The sequence below is a fragment of the Neolamprologus brichardi genome, chromosome 16 (assembly GCF_056152115.1).
Source record: "Neolamprologus brichardi isolate AB-2024 chromosome 16, ASM5615211v1, whole genome shotgun sequence".
NCBI classification, from domain to species: Eukaryota; Metazoa; Chordata; class Actinopteri; order Cichliformes; family Cichlidae; genus Neolamprologus; species Neolamprologus brichardi.
Window position 1 is genome coordinate 24,399,661 of NC_142119.1, and position 10,379 is coordinate 24,410,039.

Sequence of the window (10,379 nt, forward strand, 5' to 3'; positions counted from 1 at the left end):
TTTGTAATGACGCCAATTCATTTTACAATGGGGTTCATTCGCTCGGTCAGCAGGTGGCAGTATCCTCGTACACTGGGGAGTACACTGCCATTAAACGAACAGAAGAAGAAGAAAACATCTGCACATGCGCGGTACGGATCGGGTAGACCCGATTTGTACGGTCCGACTTTGCACATGCGCAGTAAGGATCGGGGAGTCCCGATCCGTAACTATCTTTTTATTTTTCGTTTTTGTCTACATTGTACTGAAATGCTTCATTATTGCAAACATTTTAAGATATACTTATTATTCTTAACATCTTAACCGATACTCTGACCCATAACTATCGTAAAACGCTACGACCGGAAGTAGACACCTTTCGCGCATGCGGGGTACCGATCGGGTTTCCGGTACGGATCGGGTAGCGACAGACAGAAATGAAGGAGAAAAATGTTTTGTTGGTCATTCATTTTTGTCATGACATCACTTTGATTAGTTGAGGCTGAGACCACGGGACTGTAAAACATGATTGTTGGGCTTCATTTCTGTATTGAACAGTTATTTCATGATTAGTTAGTAAATAACAATTAGCTAATGTTGTTCATGAGACTAAAATCATCTCACTATATATATATATATTAGGGGTGCAACGATACTCGTATCGATATCGAACCGTTCGATACAGTGCTTTCGGTTCGGTACGCATATGTATCGAACGATACAACATTTTTAATTTATTTTATCAACTTTCCTTCTGACGATGCTGTCTGTGTTGAGCGCTCAGTGGATCTGCGCTCGACAGTGCAGCCTAGGCGGAGTAGTCGAACACAGATTCACTGAGCACAGGGCAAGCTAGCTAGACAGAAGTTAAGCTCGTTGCAACATGGCAAATTGAACCTCCCCCACCCTCATTCAGATCTGGCGTTTGGAACTATTTTGGTTTTCATGTGACGTATGACCCTGAAGGTAAGCGTGTCATGGACAAAAGTAAAACAGTATGTTGGATGTGCCAGCAATGCTCAATTGGTGGGAACTAGTGTGTTAGCGCAGTTAGCTCGTTAATGTGTTGACGTCTTCCAGCCCCACTCATGAGGCGATCCGCGGTAGCTCGTTAACGGAGATTTGCCGTGTTGTGACCTTAACGTCATTTCAGATTAACGCTGACAGCACTAGTGGGAACACAACCAATATGACTGCACATTTACTCCGACATGATCCTAGTGCAAAGACAAGTGGAAGCAGACAAAAACAAGCACGCATGCTACAAACTTTACCCGAGTCATTTAGACAGCCGTTAGCACATGATTCTCCTTATGGGGACCTGATATGTTTAATATGCTGCTGAGAATATAGCCCAGAAGAAGCGTATAGTATAGCTTTTATTTTGGAAAGAGACATTTCTCCATAATAAACTCTCTTTTCCAAAGATGAGTGATTCCTCAATCAGATACAGGGCTCGCAAAATCGCTAGCCCGACGTCCTGGGGCTTTTTTCCAGTCGGGCTACCAAAATCTATCTCTGCCCTGCCCGTCGGCCTATCGTAGGAAGGAAAAATATATGTCAATGCTTTTGCATTCTTTCGGAAATGTAGCTGGGTAATTATGTCATTGGCATCGGCCACTGTCAATATGTGACATACTGAAATCGCGTTTGAATTTGCGCTTGTTTTTTGCTTTCACTTTGCAATCGCGTGAACTGTGTATAGAAAGCTACAGTACTGATTGGTGAGTGATGATAATTTGCGCACCAATTCCTCTGACATCGTCTTATCAATCGTTAGCTTACTATGCAAACATGACAAGTGAAATCTCCCGCAGCTTAAACATGTGAGAGGTTGATCGCGCAGAGAATCGCTGAGCGTTATGTTAGTGCGTGTGTAAAAGCAGCAAGATATATATTTTAGTTCTGCTGAGCCAAATAAGACAGGTCAGGGTGAAGAAGTGACAAAACGGAAAGGTTATGACAAATCAGACTATAAGGCAAAAAGAAAGTGCAGCTTTATGGTTTCATGGACAAAAGAATTTCTGTGGCTGCAATATGACGAGCTAAATAACCAGGGCTGCACATAAGTGGTCCGCAGGTGCGCATTCGCTGTCAAAATAAAAACCCGCACAAGATAAGAAGTTGCAACGCGTGTTTGCGTACATAAGATTTTAAGGAAGAGGACAGACATTTGTTTAGAACTCTTAAAGATGTCGAAGAAGCTCCTTTAAGCAATTACTGTGATGTTCCTCCACCTCCAAAGAAATGTCAGAAGGAGTCCGAACCACAAAAGAAGCACGTATTCTCGGAAAAGTGGTTGCAGGAGGTGAGCTGGCTTCAAACAAATGATGAACGCACAGAGATGTGGTGCAGAATGTGCCGTGAAAATTTAATAAATGACAAATTAATAAAAAGGCATGAACATTTTTTTTGTATCGAAAAAATATCGAACCGTGACACCAAAGTATCGAACCGAACCGAACCGTGAATTTTGTTGTATCGTTGCACCCCTAATATATATATATATATATATATATATATATATATATATATATATATATATATACCCAGATAGCAAGGAAACATTGAACAGATGTTGATTTTCCATCTGAACCATCAGAATCGTCAGGGTTGAAATGTCAACACAAATCCAATGTTGAAACAACACTGAAATACTGATGAAACCGCTTACAGCTGCTACCACTTGGACTATTCCATAGCCCCCCCTCTCACAGTGGTACATCCCTTCAGGTAACCATTGTCTTGTACAGTAGAGCGGGACATTAGATTTACTCTCAGCGGAATTGACCGGAGAAGGCATCAGTTCATGCACTGCACTGGCCTGCACCACGATTAATATAAGGTAAGAATGAATGACTTTTGTTCTATTCGTTATTTCCACGGTTGCATTTGAATAACAGTAAAAAAACAAACAAACTTGTTAATGTAAAGTTTCGGACAAAATGTGGGAGCCCGAAATTGTGTCTACTTTCATCTTACAATCCGGCAACAAATAAATTGCACTGCGAACAAAGTCAACAAAGAAAACATTTTCGTTTCATACTTTTCCGTTATATTCCCTTACAAAGCTAGCTTAACGCTTCGAGGGTTCCTTTGTTCTTGCCGTCGCCTCGGCGCTTGACCCAGACTTTCGCTCTGTAGTTGCTTTTTAGCATAGTACTACAAAAAATTGTAAATCTGTGATATATGATTGATAAACGTAAAGGTAACTGTATAAATGTGTTCAATGACTTTGTTACTTTTAATGATTGGAGAGCACCCGCTTCGATTCGCACTCAATTCAAACTTTACGTTGCACGCTCACCTAACTTTACGTTGCACGCTCACCTAACTTTACGTTGCACGCTCACCTAACTTTACGTTGCACGCTCACCTAACTTTACGTTGCACGCTCACCTACCTTGCGTTTGCACCTTTTGTCCACAGGTAAACTGCGTTTTATTATTTATATATTAGTTTTTCGCCTCTCACTGCTTAAGCCATTAATCTTTCTGGAATTGTTTTTTTAAACAGATGCGACCTCACAAAAGATATTAGCTATGCTGTCAGACCTGACGACAGCTGTTAACGAACTCCGTGAGGAGGTCAGAGCCATCCGCCATCCCTGCTGCAATGAATCGGTAGATGCTGGGGTATTGCCTCTGGATTTGCCCTTGCACAACATTGAGGAGCTAAACAATGCAGAGGCAGCTTTTCAATCATAAGAGGCAAATAAGGCAATGGTAAGTATATAAAGGTTATGTACACTTTGTAACTATAAAGTGTAATAGCTGTCAGATGTGATTTAAATACATAACAACGGCCTGTTGATTAAACACACAAGCACTTGCATACACATTTAAGACATGAGACACGCTAATTCCATCTCTTAAAATGTGTCTATAGGTGAGACGCTTTGCCTTGATTGGAGGGACCACACTGGAGGTGCGAGTCCGCCGTGTAATGGCTTATGCCATTACAAACGAGCTGGCCTCGGTACTCAACTGGGCAGGGAAAAAAACCAAGGACCAGACAAAGCAAAAAATGGCATTTAAAGATACAGCGCTCTGCAAATGCATATATGGTGGTAAGTTTTACAGTTTTTTTGCTATATTACTTTGTCTTTCTTAATAACAAGACTTTCATGTCCGGTTAAGCTGGAGATGGAGTCTTTGGTCTTTGGCTTGTTTAGTCCTCGGGTTGTAGTTGTACAGCCCGAGGACCCCATGTTTATTTTGTTTTAAAGGATACACGGCACACCATGCTAAGACTTATCACTTATCACAGCTCATAGCTCTTTGGGAATCAAATGCGGCAGTTTGCAGATTTACGCCTGGTGACTTTCATGTTTATCAGCCTAGGAGTTTACATACTTTCTCCCCGCTGAAGACAGTTAACAAGAGCTTATTCATGTGCTCTAATTCACTTTTTTTGTTTGTGTGTGTATTTTTTTCCTAGATGGCCTGACGCAGCAGTTAGGGGCAAACTCTATGTCCAAGTTTGTCTTTGCACAAGCAGTGCAGAAATGGCTCCGATACGCCCCAGATCGTATGGGTATGGGTGGTGCAGGACGCACATCATGTATCCCCATCCCAGAGTAAAAAATTACAAACTTCTGTGAAACATATAAATGTAAATAGGAAACTGTCTTTTAATAAAGTATTTAGCAAACGAAACACGCCTATTGACCTTTTTTTGTTTATTTTTTTTCTCTGTTACATCACATGCAATGCTTTCTTATTTTAGGATATTAATATTGACATGATACATTGTGAGACATTTGTTGTTGTTTTTTTTTTATAAAGGGTGTCCAATTTGAGGAATAAGTACAATTATGTGTTTAGGTGGTTTAAGTATTGATGGAAACATGCAGTAGTTTAGTATTGGTTAAAATACCTATAAAGAAAGGTAGATTTCCAGTCATGATTTAACTGTTGTTTTAATAAAAAGCAACTGTGCGAAAGAGGTGGAAAATCAACACCATAGCTCAACAGTGTTTCAATATCAGAATCTGACATTGTTTCAATGTCAGGTTTCAACATTGATTCAACATCAAAACCTGACGTTGTTTCAACATTAAAAAAGGGTGCAAGAGTGACGTTAGGTCAACGTCACACTTCAACGTTGATTCAATGACGTCGCCTGATATTGACTCAACGTTGTTTCAATGTTTCCTTGCTATCTGGGTATATATATGGTGAGATATATATCTCACTATATATATATATATATATATATATATATATATATATATATATATATATATAGGCTTTACAACTAAGTTAACGCTGAAAGTACAAACGTCACTAATGTCACACAACTTTGCCAACATGTGGCCAACAGCAATGTTTTAATGTTCTTCGTTATTAAACATTCGCACATAAATAAGTGACGTCATATTCAGTACTTACTTTTGACAGTTCACTCTTCGGCCGCTCCCTCCTGCCGTATTTTGCGGCAAAATTATCCACACCCACCGCCGCGCTATGAATTGTGGGATATATGGGACCACGAAGCGTGCACCGGACCACTCTTGATGTTTGGGGAAATCGACGGCGCATTTGGAGTATGCGTTTGAAGTACACTTCGGATTGGGACAGCCGTCGTCGCGTGGCGGTGACATAATCACACTTAAAATGCGTACTTCGAGCGTGCAGACCCTGAATTGGGACACAGCTAGTGTTTCTGATGGTAGACTTGAGTGTTTCTGTGTGAAAACCTTTGTCCCACACTTTCTTAATGAGTATAAGTGTGTCTGGTGTTATTAGTTCTAGATGAGACCCTTTGTAAATAATGCAGCAGCCTTTCAGGAGTGAGAAACCTTATTTGTTAAAAAACAGTTTTCTCTTATTTTTGGAATTTAGGTAGCAAATTGTCTTTTGTTTGATTTTTATTTTGGAAAGATTAAGGACCTTTTAGAGGTCTTTTGTTTGTTATTTTGGCATAGCTCACTGCTGAAGTCGATAAATGGCTCCATAGCATTTGCACTTGCTCAGGTTACCCCTAGGCCTAAGATGTAACGTGGTAGAACAGAAGATGCACAGCTGACTAATGTGCAGCAACTTTGTGACGCTATCATGTCAATACGGACCAAGATATCTGAGTGTTAATATCTAACACTAGTTAAAGATCAACTATCAGTTGTATAGGTATTGAACACCATGAAGTAAATTAACATTGTACTTGTGACGCTTCATTTTTCATTTTCTTTCCTTGGTAAAGTATCAGTTTGACTGCTATTGTCATTTTATTTCACTTATCTTAGGAGAGACAGTAACTGGGGTAACGCATGGATTGAGACAATAGTCATACATATGGCCAATTTAGAATAAGCAATAAACTAAACCAATGCATGTCTACGGAGTGTGCAAAGAACCCAGAGAGAACATGCAAACTCCATACAGAAATGTCCCTGAGTGGATTCAAACCTAGGACCTTCTTGCGGTGAGGCATTGTGTTAACTACTGCACCGCTGTTCCACCCAACGTTTCATGTCAACTTTTAATAAAAAACAAACAAATCCCAAAAGAAATAACAAATATGCTCATGAGTCCTTCTAAAATTTCCCAGAACACTTATTACTTGTACAGATACTCAGTACTCCAGAACAGTCCCGCACTCAGTTCACTGTAAAATGTATCAGCTTGTTTACACAACAAAATATCCGATCTATATTTATCCCTTGAATATGCTAAACGTTAAATACCATCAATCAACACTTGAGACTAAATGACACCCAAATAGTCATGGATGAGCTGATGATCTTTGTGGCGATTTTCAGCTCCTCAAAGATTGAGGCCCTAATTCAAAACAATCCACCTGAGATTTTTAAGAGGGATAAAATTCAGAGGAAGGAAACATTTTTGCAGGGTTCAGTTAAATTTAAATAGCAATGGCCAAGAATTGTGTGCAGTTTCAGTAGGTAGGAAAAAAGAATAGAATATCTCTTTATTGTAATTTTACACGTACAACAAAGTTATGTGTGCAGGAGTAAAATATAAATAGTAAGGCAGCAGGAATAAATAGCAAACACAAGAAATTTATACAATCAAAGCACATTAGCGAACAAAACAAAGTTACTAAAAAGTTAATAAATTGCTTAAACTACATGCCAACACAAAAGTCATTGAACTATTAGAAAGTTACTGTAAAATGCAGTTGAACTAGAGGCTTTAATTACATACCTCACTGCTCCATTACACTGGCTATGATGAGACATTAATCCACCAGCACCAGCTCAAAGTGGCCAGCAGGTGGCGGTACATCCAAACGCAATAGAAGAGACTTACTTAAGGTATGTACCACTACCACTAATAGTAAAACATACATAAATTATTATTAAAAGGAATCGCCGAAGAGCAGCACTGTTTTCTAAATTAAGGGAGATCAACCCCCACATTAAAATAAATACATGTTCATGTTTTTTTAATTAATTTTTTTATAACACATGTGGTGAACAACAGACTGTTTGCGTTATCTGATAAAGGTTTTTTCATGTAAAGGAGACTTTTGCAGAATTTTGCCCGCCAACACTGCCTGCACTCTGGCGCTCAGTAACATTGCCTAACTAGGGCAGCCTTGATTAGCTGCTGATCACAGAGGGAGAATTGTAAATTCTACTATGTAGGTCACAGCACTGGCTTATAACACTTTTCCTGGATGCTACAGTATATTTTTACAAAGCTGGAAGTGTATAATCTTAGAGCACCTCCTGCATATTTGACAGTAAATCAAAGCACTGAAGAAAAGCAGAGCATCACCGTGAACTGTTTCACCACACACAGAATTTTGATTGTTTAATTAAATTCCCTTTGGCAAACAGCTCGGTGTTATTCATTATTCATTCCATAATTATTTTAATGCTAATTTGATGAGGTTTTTTATTAATTAATGCAGAACATTTCAGAGGTATCGCCATTTTCTGGCTGCTGCAGCGGGAAGAAAAGCTTACAGACAGTTAGTCTTACAGCTTTTTGGGTGAATAATCCACAAAATTTCTTGTTTTCCCATCATCAGATTCCAGGAAATTATTAGCCCAATTGGGAAAGAATAGCAACAGAAATAAAGACGGCCAACTGGAGTTGAGAGTCCCCCTGTTTTAGGCTCTCGATAAATGAGCAGGATAATAATGTGGTGCTGATCTGCTGATCTCCAGCTGTTCCCATAATTCGACAGGTATTGCGCTTTGGCCCTTAGCAGTCTGCCTCAGCAGACTGGCACTTAATTAGGCAAGGATTAAGGCCAAACTGCCTCATTTACGTGAATTGTATCACAAATACAAACTGGATGCCCCTTTTCCTTCAAGGGGGCATCTGGGCTAGATTTTTAAAAACGCAGAGGAAGCTGAAATGAAGAGGCTCCAGGCCTTTAACTCCAGATTTCTCAACAATGGTGCCCACCCCCCATGCTGAGAGGTGCTGTTTTTGAGCACACACTTTTTAACCCCTCAAATCCAGGGAGACTGATGCAGGCAGATGAAACGGCTTGATTTACATTTAATTCAGATTATGTAAATACACTGGTTGGGTCCCAAATCAAACATGGGACACAATACAAGCTGCCTGCAGCGCCCAGCAAAGACAGACTCTATTGTCATTTAAATGCGTTGAATTAAATATTTCTTCCACACATGGTCTGGATCATTTAATTAAAGTCTTGATCAGATTTAATATGTTATTTCTGCAAATACTGATATCTCCTCATTATTTTCAGTTGGCAACCTCTGCATGTTTTCAGACTGAGTGTGTGTTTGCTTTTGCTCTTGAATGGAGGGCAACTGGGCATGGCATCAGGGTCTGTCACCAGGGATGTTCATCTATGTAACAGCATTATAGGGGTATATCTGCTTGGCTATCGCTAAGTGCACGGTGGAGGGAAATCCCCAACAGGCATTTGCATGTGTGTTGAGTGAGCTTGACTCTGCCAATCCCTCCCCTGGGCACCTGGCTCTCCATGGTGCGTCTGCAGGCACCAGGATGCACCCTCCACCATTAGCCTTTTCTGGCATTATTATGCATGAAGGTCTATTCACAGTAGTAGGCTTAACACTGTATATGCAGTACTTAGCCTATACTAAATCCTGCCTTGCATATGATTTTGCCTATTTTGTTATGAATATTTAATGTTGGTCAGGTCCACTCTCAGTTGTGTTGGCACAAAGGCTGTGCACGCTGGAAAAACTCACACAGAGCTGAAGGTTGTCTTCTTTAATCAGCATCTAGTCTTTGCTCAAAGAAGTACTATTTCCCTGCCTTAATACTTTCAGTGTACATGTACCTGTTTGGTCATGCATTTGAAGTATTTATTTAAAGGGGGGATATATGCATTCCCCTATTTTCTGTCAAATATATAGGGTTACAGTGGTAGCAATTCATCATAATGAACAACTAAACTGTCAACACTTGATGTGAAAAGGGGTGTTAGTGAACTGAAATAAAAGTAAATGTATTAGATCGAAGAACCTGCCTGAGGCTTTGATGAGCATGTTTATTGAGACTCTGGATGTCTATAAGACTAAGAGTCAAATGCTTTAAAGAAGGCCTTTGTTTTTATTTAATACATGTACTGATTTTTCCTAAATATTGCCTCCAGCACATGTCCTCCATGTCAAAGGACTAAAACTAACACTGACATGAATACAAACTGAACTAAAACTAAACATTTTTAAACAATAAAAACTAAACAGAGAAAAAACCACTTTAAACTAATTGAAACTCAAAAACAAAGAAGGACTTTAAAAATGAAACTATAAAAACTTTAACAACGGACAGTTAATATAAAATAGCATAAAATCCAATATTTGAACTCTAATAACATTTACACAGCTTCTCATAAAATAGATTTCCATTAATAGTTTATACGCAGAGTAGAAAGACTGTAAAGGGACATCTCCAGCTATTAGTGCGGCCATGAAGCCTCAGGTTGAGCGTTTTTGGTGTCGTCATCTTAGTTTTTAAGAACCAGACATACTGAGTGTGGAGCAGCTCTGTATGAGAAACCAAAGGAATTATTTACTGATGTGCAAAGTTAAGATAGTGTTGTATTTAGTAGGAATTATAATTACTGACGGAGCCCATAAACTATAAAAAAAACTATAAAACAAGGGAGGACTGTTTTCCAATAGAGTTCTAAACAATCTTAACTCTTTTTACAAACACAGTTTTCTTCTTCTGGGCATTAAAAGTAATTTGCAGGTTTTACCCTTTATCGCTTGATTTTGTGAGTAAAGACAGCTGGAGGTCCCACAGATGAATAGTCATTCCTGTTATACAGGTCTGCTTGATGTCCACTGCCCAGGGTACACGCTCACTGTATAGACACATTTTAAGATAAGATAAGATAAGATAAGAAGAACTTTATTGTCATTGTAGTTATACAACGAAATTTGTTTGGTAGCTCACAGAGGCCAGCAGCAATAA

The 10,379-nt window shown here is 39.3% G+C and overlaps 1 long non-coding RNA gene across 1 annotated transcript; it reads left to right on the forward strand.

Moving 5' to 3' along the window:
• The first annotated feature begins 2,583 nt into the window (after positions 1–2,583).
• LOC148098271 (uncharacterized) lies at positions 2,584–4,625 on the forward strand. Its single transcript, XR_015716575.1, has 4 exons — positions 2,584–2,824; positions 3,496–3,704; positions 3,868–4,048; positions 4,420–4,625. It is a non-coding gene; the product is annotated as an uncharacterized LOC148098271 (long non-coding RNA).
• The last annotated feature ends 5,754 nt before the right edge of the window (positions 4,626–10,379 follow it).